Genomic DNA, 19103 nt, shown 5'->3' with positions numbered 1-19103 from the left:
AGATTCCCCTGGAGGAGGAAATGACAACCCACTCCAGTATTCTTGCCTGGAGAATCCCCACGGACTGAGGAGCCTGGCGGGCTACGGTTCACAGAGTTGAAGACTGAGCGACTTAGCACTCATTGGGACCGACATTTGTGGCTTGGAGGGGAATCAGGACCTGGTAGCCAGAAGAGGTCAATCTGTGATGTAAACCCAGAAAGAGGGGACTACCCTGGCCGTGCTGTGGTTAAGACGTCACCTTCCAATGCAGGAGAGGCGGTTTTGATCCCTGGTTGAGGAGTTAAGGGGCTTCCCTGGTGACTCAGACAGTAAAGAATTCACCTGAAATTCAGGAGACCCAGGTTCAGTCCCTGGGTCAGGAAGATCCCTTGACGAAGGGAACAGCAACCCACTCCAGTATTCTTGCCTGGAGAATTCCATGGACAGAGGAGCCTGACAGTCCACAGTCCATGGGGCTGCAAAGAGTCAGACACGACTGAGAGACTGAGCATGCAAGCACAGTAGGGATAACTATCACCCTGTCCCGGGGTTACCATGTAGACCAGGTGTGTTAACAGTGGGAGAGGATTTTTTGAGCCACAGGTCCTTGGAAATCAGAGAAGAGAAAGGCTGGGAGGGGCTACAGGGGAAAAGCACCTCAGCCATCCCAGTCTCCAGCAGGTGATTTCTTCTTCTGAAGGTCTCGCCTCCTTCCCAACACCACGGTGGGCTGGGGGAGGGGCACAAAATTTCCTACCAGCCCAGGAAGGGAGATTTTCCATCACCAGGCTGCTAGGTGCCATTTTTGGTGGTAGCGGTCAATCACTAAGTCTTGTCTAACTCTGCAACCCCACGGAATGCAGCACGCCAGGCTTCCCTGTCCTTCACCATCTCCCAGAGTTTGCCATCCAACCACCTCAGCCTCTGTCGTCCCCTTCTCCTCCTGCCCTCAATCTTTCCCAGCATCAGGTCTTTTCCAATGAGTCACCTGTTTGCATCAGGTGGCCAAAGTATTGGAGTTTCAGCTTCAGCATCAGTCCTTCCAGTGAATATTCAGGGTTAATTTCCTTTAGAATTTATTTTTACAACACCTTATTTAAATTGAAATTTTTCCCAGGGAAAAAGTTAAAAATAAATACCTTCTGTGTCTTTCCTTTCTGCAGGACTGCTCAGACCCTTGACCATGCTCATCTGAGTTGTAACTCACCAGGAAAGGGGTGGTTTGCAGGGAATCCTGCTTTATTCTTTCCTCTGAGGCTCTCCCCAGGGTCAATGCTCTATGACTACTTTGGGAGGCCAGGTCTCCAGAATAATTTATAAATCCAGACCCCTTGACCTGACATTGGAAATCCTCCATGAGCCATTGGCTAACTGCCGTTTCCAGCAGTCTCTCTCCCACCGTCTCTAGTAAACCTCTTGTTCCAGGGCCCCCTCGCTCAGTCCTCCTTGCTCTCTCCTCCTTTTCTGCCTCTGTTGTTCTCTCTTCCTTCCTCTTGCTTTGCTGTTTATCTAGGTGATCTCATCCTTTGGGACCAAACTCAGACCTGCCTCTTCTGTGAAGCCTCCTCTGGTGTCTCAGTCTGGAGAGAATCTCATCTATCTGTGAAATACCAGGGCATTTAGCATTCATGACCTTGCAGGGTAAGGCATCTCGTAAAGACCTCTTGGCACTTCAGTGGGAGGATAGGCTCCTGCAGTTTCCTGCTACTGCTTCCCCTAGACCAATCCCACCATGCCTAGTGCAGCCTAGGAATTCTCTACCGGGCAGCGGGAAGAGTGGGTGTACCATTGCATCTGTATCTTGAATGAGAATGAAACCCTTCTGAACATCACCTTATTAAAGCCGATGACATATGGAAAGTCCCCAGATGAGGTGCCATTTAGATGTCTGTATGTGCTCCATTGTGTTCCAACTCTTTTCTACCTCATGGATTGTACCCCACCAGGCTCCTCTGTCCATGGAATTTTCCAGGCAAGATTACTGGAGTGGGTTGCCATTTCCTCCCATAGGTGATCTTCCCAAACCAGGGATCAAACCCGAGTGTCTCTTGCATCTCCTGCATTGACAGGTGGATTCTGTACCACTGTGCCACCTGAGAAGCCCATTAGATGGTAGACCTTTAATCGGTGCTGGTTCTCGTCTCCCCTCAACAGTGAAACAAAACGCCCTGCAGAAAGGGAAACATTTTTAAAGCAACCCTCATGCATGAAGCGCTTTGCTTACATCTTGAACTTTAGAATTACGACTTGACACAGTCATTACTCTAGGACCATCATTCTAGAAATGAGAAAGCTAGAAGCCAGAGGGCTTTCCAAAGTCACAGATGAGTAAGTGGCAGAAATTAAAGCAGCAATGACTTCACTCTGATTAAAGAAAGAACTTCTTGCTCATCAGCGACAAGACAATGAAATGATGGATTATAGGTAGATGTGAGTCTTTGGTTTCTGAAGATGTTTCAGAAGAGAATGGGCAACATCTTTCCAGGAGGGTTTGGACATTCCCCTGGAGGTGAGGGATCGAATCTCCTGAACTCTCCAGTTCTAGAATGTTCTTTGATTCTCTCTCTGTGACCCCTTGAGCAGCAGGTAGGATGTCTGTGCCAACAAAATATGCACCTGTACCAGTAGGTGGGTGGGAGGGAATCTGTTGTCATGATAGGAAATAAAATCCATTTTTCTTCCATTGTCATCACTTCTCTGTAATTAACTGGATGCTAATACCTTAGATGAAGCTTCCTCAAAAACCATAATTGAACTGTAATAAGATGTGCATGGGATTACAGGAAAACAAAATGGCAGTCTGAGCTGAAATGTCAGAGAGGCTGAGTGACAACCGACAACTCCCTAAATTTGAGTGAGAAATTCATGAATACCTTGAGCGCTGTCATGGCTTCCTTGGAATTAATGAAGAGCTGAACTTATTAATGCAGTTACTTTAAAATAATTAACAAGCCCCCAATTCCTTGTCATGAGCCTCATTGAGTACCTGGAAATGTGAAGACATCTAAGAGAAATGTATCAAGAGCGCTGGGTTGATGCCTGTTCCTTCAAAAGTAGGGCTTTCAAAAGAAGGTGGGGAAGATGAAAGGAAGAAGAGGGGGAGATACATTAGTGATAGCTAACTAAGATATGAATGAAGTTCAACGTCACTATAATCAAAGAAGAAAAAGATTAAGACAACGAGACCCCATATTTTACTTAGCAAGTGATAAAGATTTTTTTTTTAATTTTAAATCCAGTGTGGATGGGATTGAGAGGAGAAAGACACTCATACAGCAAATGTTGGAATGTAAATTGGTGGGAAGTCTCTGAAAGTACCTATCAAAGTATGAGCTTTCATTCACCCACATTAATGAGCTACCTACTGTGTGCAAAGCCCTGTGTCAGTGTCAGAGAGATAGCAGTAGGCCAGACACAGCCTCTCCAACCAACCAAGACTAAATGAATAGCCAACCTCACATGATGTCATGGGTACCTAAATGATGCCTCACCAGTAGAATGGCATCATTTGGGGGTGACTAAACGTGATCTTTTAAAAACTATTTAATAGCATAGAGAAAGGCCCATGCAATAATGCTGACTTCAAAAGATTGATTAAAACTGTCGGTGTGTATAGTTCTGTCTGTGTTTAGGAAAAGGTGGCTGGAAAAATATCAAAATAATGTGATGATAGCTGCATGGTGGGTTTATAGTGATTTGTTTCCTACTTTATGTTTATATTTTCCATTTTTCTACCAAACCAAATGCAAACCTGAGGCTGAGATGTCAGGAAAGATATGTGTCAACTTTTAAATGTTTCTTTTAATTTTTATTAAGTATACCTGAATTACAATGTTGTGTTAGTTATAGCAACGTGATTCACTTATACTTACATACATCATACATATATATATATATGATTCAGATTCCTTTCCATTATAATTTATTATAGAACATTGAGTATAGTTCCCTGTGCTATAAAGTAGGTCCGTGTTGATTATCTATTTTTATATACAGTAGTGTGTATATGTTAATCCCAAATTACTGAGTATCCCTTTTAATTTTATTTCTTACTACTGTCTTATTATTTTATAACAAGAATACTATTAGATGATATTTTTTTAATGCCTGAGCAGGACATTGACCTGAATGCTTTATGACCTGGTTGTTTAATTTCCGCAAGAAAGCAGTAAGGAAGGACTCATTATCTCCATTTTACAGATGAGAAAACTGAGGCATAATAACTTTAAGTATATGGTGTGACCCTAGAAGGAACAGAACTGAAGTTTGAACTCAGGCAGGTTGACCTCAGCCCCTAGGATCTTAATCTCCATGTTCTTTGTAAATGGTGTTTTGGTATTTAAGTGGTTTTCTTCTAGTTCATCCCAATACATACAAGGAGGGCAGCCTGGTAAGACTGAACAAGACCTAACTTCAGTCAGGCGACCTTGATTTAAGTTCTAGCCTTTTCACTTCCCGCTGACCTTGGGCAATTCACTTCTTCTTTCTGAATCCCAGTTTACGTGTCTGTGAGACGAGTTTCATGACTCCTGCCCCAGGTGACGTGGCAAGTACATGTGTTGTTGTTCAGTTGCTAAGCTGTGTCTGACTCTTTGTGACCCCGTGGACTGCAGCACGCCAGGCTTCCCTGTCCTTCACCATCTCCCAGAGTTTGCTCAAACTCATGTCCATTGAATCGGTGATGCCATCCAACCATCTCATCCTCTGCCATCCCCTTCTCCTCTTGCCTTCAGTCTTTCCCATCATCAGGATCTTTTCCAGTGAGTTGGCTCTTCACATCAGGTAGCCAAAGTATCCAAGCTTCAGCTTCAGCATGAATGGCATGGGTCCAATGACATGGGTCTGTATATCTTTGCACAATATGACATTCTCTAGAAATTCAAGGTCCAGTTATTTCCCTGCCAATGTCACAGGGCTGTGGGGCAAATGAAATGGCACAGCAGTTATGAAAAACCTTATAGATTGGTATTATTTCACATTTCACACTCATCTGTCTTGTTGACCATGGTGGGAGGTCGAGTTTTCCTCCTGTCTCTACCCTGACTCCTGTTCCAGGTCTCAGTTTCCCCATATGTTTAATAGAAAGAAATAGACTCCTTGATCTCCAAAGTTCCCCTAACTTGGATCTTGCAGGAATCCAAGTGAAGCTACAGAGCCAGTCATGGCTGGTCCCCATTCTACAATAAAAACCGCGGCCCCAAGACAGGTAGCTCCAACCAGGAGGGGGATGCCTCTGAGTCAGAGCTGGATTCAGGTCCACAGTCTTGTTGAGAACATTTGAAAGTGATGATGGATGTACCATGCTCAATAAATATGTGTCCTTCCTTCCTCTGCACGCCAACTGAGTCAACGTTGGCACTGACTTTGGATTCCACTGTCGTAAGGGGTCATTTTGACTCATTAAAAAAATCATTAGCAGTTCCTTCCTCAATTAAAATCTACAGTGGAAACAACAGAAAGATTGCTTTGCCTCCTCTGTGCTGCTACTCCACAATTTCTCTAGGACAATCCTGCTGTGTCTCATTAAATGTAAAATTAAAAAAAAAAAAAAAAAAAGACAGTGAATTGAAACTCGTTAGAGAATCCAGCACTTCCTCTGGCTCAAGCAGAGGTGTGTATTAATGTCATCAAAGTTGCAATTGCTTCTCTGCAGTAAGATATCACCAGCCCACCTGTCCTTCTAGATTCAAACACCAGCTGTATCTGTACATTATCTTCTATCAAACAGTGAAAATCAGTTCTCTTTTTGGATATTGCTACCAGAAACTTCAGATCTGAATTCCTTGTTCACATGTAATCACTAACTCATCCCAAATGTTGGCTTCAACTAGCTTCTCTCCTCTTTCACTTGCTTTTCAATCTGCACCTTTTTTGATCGTTTTACTGCTCAATTTATATGTACTAAGGTAGTTATCTAAATTCCCCCAGATGCTCTACAATGTGAAAATAATAGCCCTCATCCCATCTACAGTTCTGTAATGTTATCCAGTTAACCTAGCATTACCCAGACCGGGGATGTTATCAAACACTTACTTCAATGTGAGTTAAAAATAAGCAAGCATATTTTTCAGAGTGGGGAGAGACATCAAGAAGCAAAACAGAAACAGCAGCAATTTAAAAAAAAAAAAAAAAAAGAAGGATTTGATTGGACATGTCAGTTGTTACCAGCATAGGAGGACCCTCCAAGTTTGATTTGCTGAGTGTGTGTGTGTGTGTGTGTGTGTGTGTGTGTGTGTGTGTTAGTCGCTCATTTGTCTCCAAGTCTTTGGGACCCATGAACTGTAGCCCGCCAGGTTCCTCTGTCCATGGGATTCTCTAGGCATGAATACTGGAGTGGGTTGCCAAGCCCTCCTCCAGAGGATCTTCCCGACCCAGGGATTGAACCCGGGTCTCCTGCATTGCAGGCAGATTCTTTACCATCTGAGCCACCAGGGAAGCCCTTAGATTCCCCTTGAGAGTGATCAAAGTAAAAGAGCTCCCAAACAGACAGCCCTGGTATTTACCGTGTGGACTTCTAGATCCTTCCAAAATGCTTCCACACGCACACACACACTTTCTTCCTTCCAATGGCTCCTCTTGAGAATCCAGCCAGGTGATGACAGCAGGTGATGACACAGGCAGGATGCAGCCTTCTCCTGCAGGCACAGAGAGGAAGGTTCCTGAGGCATGGGCTGGGGGGCAGCATCCTTTGTCTGCCTGACCTGCACGTCCGATCTCATTTTAACCCAGTTCCCTCTGTTTGACCCTGAGCCAGTTAGGAGCTCAGGGTCCGAGAAATGATATCTGAATGTCACCTATTCAGATTGCAGAGCCCATCTGTTTCCAGTTTTTGACTGTGGGCAGCTGAGTCAGGTGTCCACAGGGAGAACCGAGAGGGCAGATCTCACCCTCCCCCTGGCAGCCCTGCAGCCAGCCAGCTGGGGCTTCACATCCCAGCTCTGACACCTGGGCTGAGGACACTGGGTCCCTCCTTAACCTCTCAAGTTCCTTATCTATAAAATGGACATAACATATCCCATCCCCCTGTCTTGTCAGTGGTTGTACGGATTGAACAAGAGATGAGTCCCAAACACAGAGCCCAGCGCCCAGGGGTGTTTCTGCAGTCATCTGTTCCGCTGTCATAAGGAGAGGAGGTTTTCCTCCTTCCTCGCTCGGTAGCTTCCAGGGATCAGTGATTGACTCAAGGAGGCAGGATGGAAGTTGAGCTCTGTGTACCCATCCATGGCATACCACACGACACTTGCCTGGGGCCGTTGAAGGATATTTTCGAGACCAAATTAGAATCTGCTCGAGTGACTAAAATAGGGGATGCTAAGAGGAGAGAAGGTTTTTGCAAACACCATTCTGAACGCTTTATATTCTTACTTTGAATCTGCTCTGGCCATAACAGTGCCAGAGCCATGCCTCGGGGTTGACTGCTGCAGGCTGGGGAGGGGGCCCTGCCAGGCAGGGCTTCTAACCACCTAGGGCGCCGCTCCTGGAGACCGGGGGGTTCAGCAAATCACTAAGAGGAGAAAGCCTCCCGCAGACTTGAGTTGACTGTTTCAGTCACAAGGTGAGAGGGGGAGCCAGCATTAATAAGCACTGTGCCAGGCACTGGACTGCCTTTATTTCATCAAATTCTCCTAGCATCTTCATGAGTTAAGAAATTAAGATTCCAAAAAATGAAATAAGGTATGTGTTACTGGGGGCACAGAAATAAGCAAGGGATTTCAGACAGAGGGTATTTATTTTTTTAATTTTAATTTTTGGCTGTACTAGGTCTTCGTTGCTGCCCTTGGACTTTCTCTAGTTGTTGCGAGCAGTGGTTCCCCTAGTTTCCGTGCACAGGCTTCTTATTTGTGGTGGCTTCTCTTGTTGCAGAGTGTGGGCCGTGGAGCGCATGGGCTTCAGTAATTGCAGCACCTGGGCTCTGGAGCGCAGGCTCAGTAGTCGTGGTCTATTGGCTTAGTTGCCCTGTGGCATGTGGAATCTTCCCAGAGCAGGATTTGAACCCATGTCCTCTGCATTGGCAGGCAGATTCTTAACCACTGGACCACCGGGGATGTCCCCAAGGGCATTTAATCTGGGAAGTTAGTAGCGAACGTTTTGGAAGGGCTGAAGGAGTAAAGGCAAGGATAACCCAGATATCCATAACCACAAGAATCAGGCACCACCCTCTAGGACTGGGGAAGCCAAGGGAAGAACCAATCAATATGCCTGATGTCACAGTTCACTTCGTTTTCCCAAAGAGGAATGGAACTCTATCCAAACTCCTTCTCAAAAATTTCAGGAAAGGAACTGGTTGGCCCAGCTTGGGTCAGGTGCCCACCTATGACCCATCACTTGGACCAAGAGAGCAGGGCCACATAAAACGGCGACCGCCCCTCTACTGGAGTGGGCTGTCATTCTCTTCTCCAGGGGATCTTCCCAACCCAGGGACAGAACCCGGGTGTCCCGCATGGTGGACAGATTCTTTACCGTCTGAGCCACCAGGGAAGCCAGTCACACACCCCCCACCGCCCCCCCCCCACCCCCCACCACCAGGAGTCATCACTTCCCGGAAAATGGGAGTTTCAGTTCCCAGAAACAGAGAGAGCTGACCAGGCGTTAAGTGGGACCATGTTACACCTGAGCATGTGTATGACCCTGGACGCCAGCACCACACCGAATTTAACTGTTCCCCTGCTGTTGGATGTTTCTTTTTGGTACTTTTTTTAAGGCTATAACTAATGTGTCAGAACATTTCTTTGTGCACAGATCTTTCCTGCAGTTAGAGTTATTTCCCTTGTATACTTTCCCAGATGTGGAATATAGCTTATATAGAGTTTAAGTGGGTTTTTTAAAACTCAGGTTATCCAAATACCAACACTGATTTTACTATTGTTGCTATGGAAACTATTTTCTCTGTTGCTAGGCAAATGGCAAAAGATTAGGTAGTTTAGTAAAAAGATATCGTCTGTCCGTGGAGCCAGCAGTCTGTAGTTCACCCACTGTTTCCTGGCTCTGCGACCTCGGGCAGGTTATTTGACCTTTGTGGCAATTCTCTGTTCTTCCAAAAGTGGGATCAACACAGTTTTCCTAACCAGGTCATTTGGAGGAGTAGGGAGAATATATGAAAAGCAAAAACAACCGTCATGGTGCTTGGCATGTAGTAAGTTTTCAATAAATTGTACTTTTAAATTATAGCTTAAATATTTAAAGGGTGTAGTAGTTTTCCGCATGCATGCTCAGGTGTGCTCAGTCGCGTCTGACTCCTAGTGACCCCATGGACTGTAGCCCACCAGGCTCCTCCATCCATGGGATTTTCCAGGCAAGAATACTGGAATGGGTTGCCATTTCCTTCTCCAGAGGATCTTCCTGACCCAGGGATTGAACCCATGTCTCTTGCATCTCCTGCATTGGCAGTCGGATTCTTATGACGGCACCACCTTTCAGCATGAGATTAATATTATTCAAAATAGGCAGTTGGTAGCTTCACAGAACGCAAGAGACCTTAGTCCAACCTGTAGCTATCCCTAAACGTTGTCTAAGGCTGAGGTCCCCAACCTTTTTGGCATCAGGGATCAGTTTTGTGAAAGACAGTTTTTCCATGGACGGGGCTGGGGGCAATGGTTCAGGCAGTAATGTGAGCAATGGGGAGCAGCAGATGACGTTTCGCTGGCTCACCCACCACTCACCTCCTGCTGCGCACCCCCCTCATTCCTAACAGGCCACAGACTGGTACCGATCCACAGCCTGGGGGTTGGGGACCCCTGGTCTCAGGAACTTCCTGGTGGTCTGGTGGTTAGGACTCCATGTTTTCACTGCCAAGGGCTCAGGTTCTATCCCTGGCCAGGGAACTAAGATCCCGCATGCTGTGCAGTCCAGCCAAATTACGTGTCGTCTAGCCAAGGTGTCTACCTTTCAAAACATAGCTTTTCCTGCCTAGCCGGCACACGTGAAGTAGTAAAAGGCTCAGAGGTCTCAACAAGCCCCCCGCCTTGCTTCCATTGCTGTTGACTGTCACCAGGGAGCATGCTGTCAGGCCCTGGGGTCACTGGGAACAGGCAGGACTCGTCACTTCCCACTCCTCTGCGTCGCCCCAGACAGCAGGCTTTCTTCGCTCAGCCCCCCACCAAGCCCTGATTCAGCTTTCTGGTTTATACGCGGAGGAGGAAGAGAAGGCTCCTATATTCCAGGGTCAGAATGACACCCCCTGCCCCAACCATCAAAAACCTGGACAGGGATGTGCCCGCCCAGGGTGAGGGGACCTAGACACCCTGGACAGGCCACACTAAGAGCTCAAGGCTCTCACCCCTTAGCAGATACACATCCAGGACGGCCACCAAATCTGAAAACATCGCTAAATCCATAATAAATGTTTTATTAAGCTAGTACATTTAGATACAAGATAAAATAACATCTATTTTTCCAGTGATGCCCAAAGGAGAGATGGTCACTTTTATCTGAATAGAGAGGGTGTGATCACTGAACCAAGTCTTGAGAGGTGATGAAGCCAAGTGGGCTGGGAGGGGGATGCGAGCTGGACATTGCAGACAAGAGAAGCCACAGGACAAAGACCCCAAGAGAGTCCCAGGGTCCCAAGAGATTCCCAGCCTCCCTTGCTCTCTCTGCCCTGTCCAGGAAGAGAACTTGCTCCAGGTCTTTGAGGATGCCAAGGTGGGCATGAATGGACCTGTCATGAGTCCAAATTCTCCAAGCAGGAGTCTAATCCTTTATCAAAGGAGACAGCTGATCTGTTGAAGACAAAGAATGATCTAGAAATGTTAAGAAGCTGCATGATGAGTGTATTCATCTCCCTATACTGGCCCTCAGCTTCCCACCTTCATCTCTTTTATTACAACCCAAGTCTCCAGGTGGAAATTCTGTTGGGTTGGCCAAAAACTCATTTTGGATCTTCCATAAAATATTACCTCTAGACACCCTGGAGGGCCTGGTGAATGACCCAGGCGTCCCAAACACCTGGGCACGTTCTCTGCGAGCCCAGTTTTTGAGTTCTCGATTCATTTCATTTGCCCTCCCCATTCCCAAAATAAGCCTGGCCGTTCATTTTTTCATTAATTCATTTAATTGATACTCAATGAGTTCTCACTACCTATCAAACACTACACAGAGGGCTAGGCAGGCAACAGAGAACAAACTTCTGGTCCTTGTCCTCATGGAGGTTACCATCAGATGAAGGAGACAGATATTTATCGAATACTCTTGCACAGGTAGACATATGCCAATAAGATCTGGAAACATAGGTACCATTTTATGTTCTACCAGATTAAAGATGTCTATGTTGACATGATGTATGGTCACCTATGCTTCCAGGCTTCAGGGACTCCTTGTGTCAACACAGATTGTGTGAAGGAAAAGCTGGGAGGATGCTTAACAGAGATACTTAGAACAAGGATTCTGGAATATTAGGGTTACGAGGGACTTCAAGGTCATTAAAGACTAAGGCTTAGTGAGAGTGAGGGATGACCCAGGTAACACAGGTAGTTAGCTGGGAGAAACCAAGGTCCTTACCTCCTACCCCAGCTCCTTCCCTAAAGCTCAGCATAAAATTTAGTGAACAGAAGTTGAAGCCCAAGTAAGGGAAAGTGTGTCTGCTGCGAGCAGGCACCACCCTGCCAGCCCCCTCTTCTCCTGACCCTAGAACCCAGCCATCCATCTCTGCCTGTCATCTTCTGGGAAGCTCGACTCTGCCCCCCAAGTATTTGGTTCAAATCCGCAGTCACAACTCCAGTACGAACCCATCCCCAAAGCTTCTCTTTAATCACGGGTGTTTGCTCTGCATTTGAAGGGCTGGAGGCCGCTGAGTGAGCACTTAGCAGGACGTTTTATGCTGCTTTCCGTTGCCAGGAACACTGGCCCCTCCTTCCTCTCTCTCCGTTTTTCCCCCAGAGCAAGATATAAATTATTTTAACTATCTTTACTTAAAAGCCAACAACCTGTAAAAGAAAGCTGTTTGCCTTCTGTTTTTTAACTGCTTACAAAGCAAAGGACAGAGCCCCCAGGGCAGCAGGGCTGGGAAAAGGAGGTGGGGTGCGTGTTCTAGGACCTCTGGGACAAAGGCCAGCGAGCAGCCTCCACCCCTGGGGATGGGACCTCAGTCTGACGGCAGAGAAGTAGTGCTGCCCAGGAAACCTCCTACTCTGATGCAGAGATCACAGTCCTGCCCTAATGGAAGCTCCAGTCTAATGGAAAAGACACGACCCCACCCTAGAGAACCCCAGTCTGACCGCAGAGGCCAAGCTCTGTCCAAGGCGATTCCCCAGTCCAATGAGGGAGGCAAGTGGACTGTCTTTCTTTGCAGCTGAAAAGCTGCAACTCAGTGCCATTGCCAAGCTCAGCACAGATTATCTAGGATCATGGAGCTTTACTGAGGCCATGGTGCCGATCGCTCAGGCCTTGCAGCCCCCATCCTGACAGCTTCAGTCCACATGGGTGGATTCCAAGAGTTGCACGCTTGCAGTAGTTTAAATCACTTTTATGGGGCATTTATTCTGGGTTTCCTTTGGCCAATTATTTTGATCTGCCTGGTTTAGAGTTCATGTTCGGTATATCTCAGGATGTTCCCACGTGTGTGTGCACATCTTAGCCAAGATGGATTCTACTGATAGAATGACAGCTACCCACACCCTGTCATGGGGTCTTCCAGCTCTGCCCCACGGCCTGGCCCACACCCCAGGGGAGCCAGCCCCACTCACTGGGGGCGGCCCCAGCTGGGTTTAATAGCCAGTCCCCAGCATGGCTTTAAAAATGCATGGCACAGAGTTGCTAGTTAAACTTTAACAGTCTTGCTCAGGGAAAGAGCGGCGTGTCTCACTTAGGACAGGACTTGGGCTTTGGGGAGTTCAGCCAAAATCTTCAGCTGCTGCTGGGTTTTCAGAATCGGGTCCTGCATGGGTTTCAGTTCAAACATGCCGTGTGGAGTTGATCTCAGGTGGCCTTGGCCTGCAGTGGCTTGAAGTAGGGCTTCAGTTTCTAGCCAGAGATGGAGGTCAGATCACGGCAGTGAGAGAGCTGAATTCGAGCCACTAGACCAGTGGTCAATGACCAGGCCCTGGCCCTTTGGCTTTGCAGAAAAAGAATTCTGACAGAGACAGAAAGTAGTGAAGCAAAGTGTTTATTAGGAGGAAAAAGAGTAAAGGACATGTGGATAAACACACCGGTAGACTCAGAGAGAGTCCTGTCCTCATGGTAGTTTAAATCACTTCTATGAGGCATTTCTTCTGGGTTTCCTTTGGTCAATCATTTTGATCTCCCTGGTTTAGAGCTCATATTTGGTATATATCTCAGGATCCTCCCACATGTACACACACATCTCTTAGCCAAGATGGAGCCTACCGAAGAGGCCTATGGGTAATTAGCATCACTTAGCATCACTCCTCTTTTGACCTCCAAGGAGCCTTTCTGCGCATGTGTAGTTGGGGAGGCCTCTTGACTTTGAGAATGAGAAATATATGACCTCTAATCTTCTATCTGGACAGGGCCCAGCCTCCTGCCTCCATGGTCCTGCCATTTTCATCTTGGAGTATCAGTCTACAGAGAGTGAGCTCCAACTGTTTGCCCCAGGGGCCCATCTTGTCTCCTGCCTTTGGGTGATATCCACAAACGAAGGCAGATCTCCAACCCTTTGGGTGGAGGAACTAGCTTTTTGTGAGCCTCTACAATGTGACGGCTGCTTCATATGTAAGTTTATGTCCCATCATCCTCATCACACCCCTGCATTAACAGGGCAATCCCCATTATAGAGAGAACAATGAAGAGGCAGGGAGCTAGGAGATCTGCCTAAAGTCACTTAGATGATCAAAGCAGAGCCAGGATTAAAATACTGGTCTAATTTAAAGCTCTTGCCTTTTCCACCTCATGGTGATGCCTCTTGGACATACTCAAAAAATATCCTGGAGTTGGAAAGTGGGAGAGAAACTCCTCAGGCAGGAGGGTCCAAGGAGCTCAAGGGAGAGTCGAGAGTTGTGCGATCTGGGACTTCTGATGTAATAAAAATAAGCCGGGACTTCCCTAGTGGCCCAGTGGTTAAGAAGCTACCCCCTCGATGCAGGAGATGCTGGTTCGATCCCCTCTCGGGGAACTAAGATCCCACATGCCGCAGGGCAACTAAGCCCACACAACAGTTCCTGAGCCCACAGGTTCTGCAGCCTACGCTCCATAAGTAGGGAAGCCGAACACTGCAACCCAGATCCCGTGTGCTGCAACTAAGGCCTGATGCAGCCAAATAAATTAACTAATGGAGAAGGCGATGGCACCCCACTCCAGTACTCTTGCCTGGAAAATCCCATGGATGGAGGGGCCTGGTAGGCTGCAGTCCATGGGGTCTCGAAGAGTCGGACATGACTGAGCGACTTCACTTTCCCTTTTCACTTTCATGCACTGAAGAAGGAAATGGCAACCCACTCCAGTGTTCTCGCCTGGAGAATCCCAGGGACGGCGGAACCTAGTGGGCTGCCGTCTATGGGGTCACACAGAGTTGGACCCGACTGAAGCGACTTAGCAGAATGAAAAAAATAAATCAATGATCCTTATATGTCAAAACTCATGAGAATCACCTGGGAGGCTTATTTATTTATTTTTGAACCACAGTGGATTTACAATACCATTAGTTTCAGAGGCACAACTTAGTGACTCAATATTTTTAGATTATACTCCTTTTACACTATTGCAAAACAATGGCTGTAGTCCCTGCACTATACAATATATCCTCAGTGCTTGTTTATTCTACATATAGACATTTCTACCTCTTAACCCCACACCTCTATCTTGCCCCTCCTCTCCATTCCCTCTCCCAACTAGTAACCACTAGTTTTTTTCTCTATATCTGTGTCCACTTCTGTTTTGTTATATATGTTCGTTTGTTTCATTTTGGAGGCTCCACATATAAGTGGTAAAACAGACTGTTTGTCTTTCTCCATCTGACTTCTTTCATTAAGCTTCACCCTGGCAGGTAGGCAGGGCAAGACCTGTTTGTTCCATTTTGCACACAGGAGAAGTGCATCTCTGGAAAGTAAAAGACCGCATAAGAACACAGTAGATCGTGGCGAGTCCAGAGCCAACACTCACGTCTTACCCTGCCTCCAAGTTTCATACCTCTTCAAGCATTCGATCTTACCACCCTAAGCCGAGATGGAAGTGGAGGTGTGCAGGTACTCTTCAAGACAGGGGCCTTGGTGAGGGTGTGGGCCCTTGAGACCAGGGGCCATTCTGTGGGGCCTGCAGGGGGAGAGACAGACTGATGTAGGGCTTTGGCAGCATCAAAGCTGGAAGGGGACAGGACTGGGGTACAGGGGGTCCCCAGTAACCTAAGTGAGAGACAGAGGACACCCACCCAGGGCAGTCACTGAAGTACTGGAGACAGCATCAAGGAAGATGTGGAAGTCCATGCCCAGAACAGTGTTGCCCTATAGTCACCAATTAAGTACTGGATGAACTAAAGGCAGATCATAGTTAGCAACCTATTGGCCATAGAGTCAAAGACAGAATGAACTCAATGATTTTCCCAAGAATGCTTGTTTTGGGCCTCAGAGAAAGGATGGATTTGGGGAAGGGACTTGAAGTAGCTCCATCTTTATCATATTTAACTCCAGTTGGGGCAGAAATGGACTCAGGCTGAGAGGTCTGGAAGGTAAGACCCAGGGAACTACCAAGTAGGCAGGAAGAAGTATGTTCCCCAACACATAAGTTCTAGAGTCAGGAGAGAAGTGGCATTGCTGCCAGTCCTGGGATGCTGGTCATGGATGCTAGGAGGAAGGCAAGAAATTTGTGGGGACTCTGGAAGTCCCCAAATCATGGGAGGTTAGATCTGGAAGGAGCCACTGGAACTGTCAACTCCTACCTCTTCACTTTCCAGCTAAAGACGTGAGGCCCAGACATAAGAAGTGACCTGCCCGAGGTCACATACTCAGCCACTAGGTGCCAGGGCTTCTGATTCCCAGGCCAGTACACCTTGCTAACCCAGCCAAGGTCATCTCACCATCTCAACCTCCACCGTCCCACTTACTAAATACGATATGAACCTGGACTTGGAGATGGAAGAGGCAGCCAATTAAAATGTGCCGTTTTAAAAATGTCACTTCGGGATAGTGTATTAACATAATCCCCAGATGGAGGCATTAGCATTCGCGCTCCCTTACACTGCCTGGCGAAACTTGCTGACATCCTAAAACTGCAAATGCTATTCCTACCTGAGGTGGCAAGGAACCCTCCAGGGAATACACGGGCTGAGATGAAGACTGGAGACGTGACGGCCGCTCCGGTCCGAGTCAGAAGTGGGAGGGGACTGAGTAAAAGGGAAATTGCATGGGGTTTCTTTCTCATCAGAGAACCCATATGCATGCTCAGTCGCTCAGTCGTGTCGACTCTGCAACCCCATGGACTGTAGCCACCAGGCTCCTCTGTCCACGGGATTCTCCAGGCAAGAATACTGCAGTGGATTGCCATTTCCTCCAGGGGATCTTCCTGATCCAGAGATCGAATCTGTGTCTCCTGCATCGGCAGGTGAATTCTTTACCACTGAGTCAGCGGGGAAGCCCAGAGAACCCATGGGTGATGGTCAAATTCTTGGCAGGAAGGAGCCAAATTAGTCAAGAAATCCAAAATGAAGGGCTCACTAGTGAGCAAGAAGCATGCGTCCTGATCAGGCTCTGCTCCTAAATCGCTGGGTAACGGTGATGAACTCCTTTCATCACTCTCGTCCTCAATTTCCTATTCTTTAAAAAAAAGGGTTTGGGGTTAGATGATCCCCAGGGTCCGGTACCTCCAGCTCTGGCATTCTGTTTGTGGCTCCTTAAGACACCAGAACAGACACTGAGCTAGAGTCTCACATAAGGAACATTCGGGAACATTCTGGCCTGTCTCCACCCACCCGTTGTTTCTCACTAACACTTTGTACCCAAAGCTTGGGTCTGGCTTACCACTCACTCCTGGCTTCTCTTAATAAGAATTCTGGCATTCTCGGTGCCAAATACTCTGAGTCCTTACCTTCCAGAAGCTTCCATTCCCTGCATTGCTTGGCACCTCTGCCCTACAGTAAATCCCAGGCCCTGTTCCAGGAGGTATATCCAACATACACGCATACGTAAGAGTTCCAAATTGTCCCAGGAAGGTTCAAATTGGAAGAGACGCTTATTTTCACCTGGCCCAATTCCTCTCCCACTGTAGTAATCCATATAGTGTGTCCTTTAGATTCAAAGGAAGTAGAAATGGATAAACTGGAAAATAGATTAGGGCCAATCTGTGGCTGCATCGGGCTTCGCAGATGGCACTAGTGGTAAAGAACAACCTGCCCATGCAGGAGGCATAAATGACGAGAGCTCAATCCCTGGGTGCGAAATCTCCCCTGGAGGAGGGCGTGGCAACCCACTCCAGTATTCTTACCTGGAGAATCCCATGGACAGAGGAGCCTGGCAGGCTATAGTCCATAGGGGCATAGAGCTGGACACAACTGAAGTGACTGAGCATGCTCCCGCAGGGATGGATTTGTATGTTACCATGTCGGCCCATGTTAACCGCAAAGAGGTCTATGGACCCATAATCCCATATGGTGGTCATGGATCCAAACATGGACGTGAAGGTCAAGCCAACTAAGGAATTTCTGGAGATGCTCTCAGTGCTCTGTCCACACGGCCTCCACACTGTCCTTTCCTGTGTCAAGCACTTCCTGCAAACACCTGGGACTCTGTTTGAGAGCATTATCTGGACACAGGGACATCCTAGGCCTGAGGCTGGGGCAAGCAGAAAGTTCAGGGTGTTGACATCCCAAAAGCAGCTCTCAACCAACAATAAACAAGAGCAAACACATGAATGGCCAGCTCCCTCCCCACGCTGATGTGATAACCCTGCAGCGCATCCTCACCAGTTCTAGAAGTTCCTCCCCGGTGGCTCAGTGGTGAAGAATCTGCCTGTCAGTGCAGGAGACTTGGGTTCAATCCGGGTTGGGAATATCCCCTCAAGGAGGAAAAGGCAACCCACTCCAATATTCTTGCCTGGGAAATCCCATGGACAGAGGAGCCTGGAGGGCTGTGGGCCATGGAGTTGCAAAGAGGTGGACACAACTGAAGTGATGGAGCATGCAGCAGGCACACAGAAGGTCCCTACAGGGCTAAGCCCTGGGCACCACAGCAGGAACTGGCTCCAAGTTCACCATATTTGTTGGCCTTCCCTTCCCTGCCTCAGTTCTGCAGCCCCTACTAAGACTTCCTGAAGTCACTCCGCAATGTACCACTGCCCTTAAGTTCTAGCCCTTTAAGGAGGGGTCCAGTCTAAGACAGAGATGGTGTTTGCTCTGCTCGATCTTGGAGATTCACAATGCATGTTGGTATATTGAAGGCTCTGAGAAGGCCAGCAAGAAATAAACATGGTTAACTCTGTTGAGCCCAGCATTTTCTAACCTTTTTGACCACAGATCTTTTATTCCTTCCAGCATCTTGTAGAAATCTTATTTTTTGGAAAATACTTTGGAAAATGCTGTGTAGGCATGTTCAGGCACTAGTGGAGTCTTATTTCAGAAAGGCACATGGAAAGGCGACTTGGCCACGGTAGGAACAATAACTATTAGCGATGGTATCTACTGCCCACTTTTGTATGGATGCACCAGGGTGGTGGATGGTCACAGCAATCTTGTGATGGTTAACGGACAGTATTCTCACTCTGACTTATAGGGGAAGATTCTGAGACTCGGAGAGACTCAGAGACATTCGGAAGGTTATACAGCTCCTACGCGGCCGGCTCAGGACTAACTCCACGCCCCCCTTCGCAGTGGATTTCCTACTGAGCTGCTGCACTGTGAATAGACTCCATGTCCCCATCATCCCAGTCCAGGGTTCTCCATCCACCCAGCAATGAAGGTCAGCTACTGGCCTCTGAGGGTTCCTGTGACTGATCAGATGAGCTTGAGGAGAAACAAGACGAGGTGGGGAGGCCATGGGTTGTGCACACTCCTTAGGTATTAGGTCCCTTGTTCTGATTCAGATGCCCCTGATGACCTCAGTTCCCTCTTGTGTCTCCCCCTCCCCGCACACACCCCACTTTATTCATGCTATTCACGCACACGTGTTCTTAGCTTTCCAGGCCTGCATGCACTCAGATTTTCAAGCACACGTGTGCACACCTGCACCCATATAACATTCGATATG

At 47.5% G+C, this 19103-nt stretch overlaps 1 protein-coding gene across 2 annotated transcripts in view; it reads left to right on the top strand.

The window, feature by feature from the left end:
- ASIC2 (acid sensing ion channel subunit 2) overlaps nucleotides 1–19103 on the top strand; it is a 1251793-nt gene that overhangs the window by 1112714 nt on the left and 119976 nt on the right. The window lies entirely within an intron of this gene.

The sequence above is a fragment of the Bubalus bubalis genome, chromosome 3 (genome assembly GCF_019923935.1).
Source record: "Bubalus bubalis isolate 160015118507 breed Murrah chromosome 3, NDDB_SH_1, whole genome shotgun sequence".
Classification (NCBI taxonomy): Eukaryota; Metazoa; Chordata; class Mammalia; order Artiodactyla; family Bovidae; genus Bubalus; species Bubalus bubalis.
This window is presented reverse-complemented; position numbering and strand designations above follow the sequence as displayed.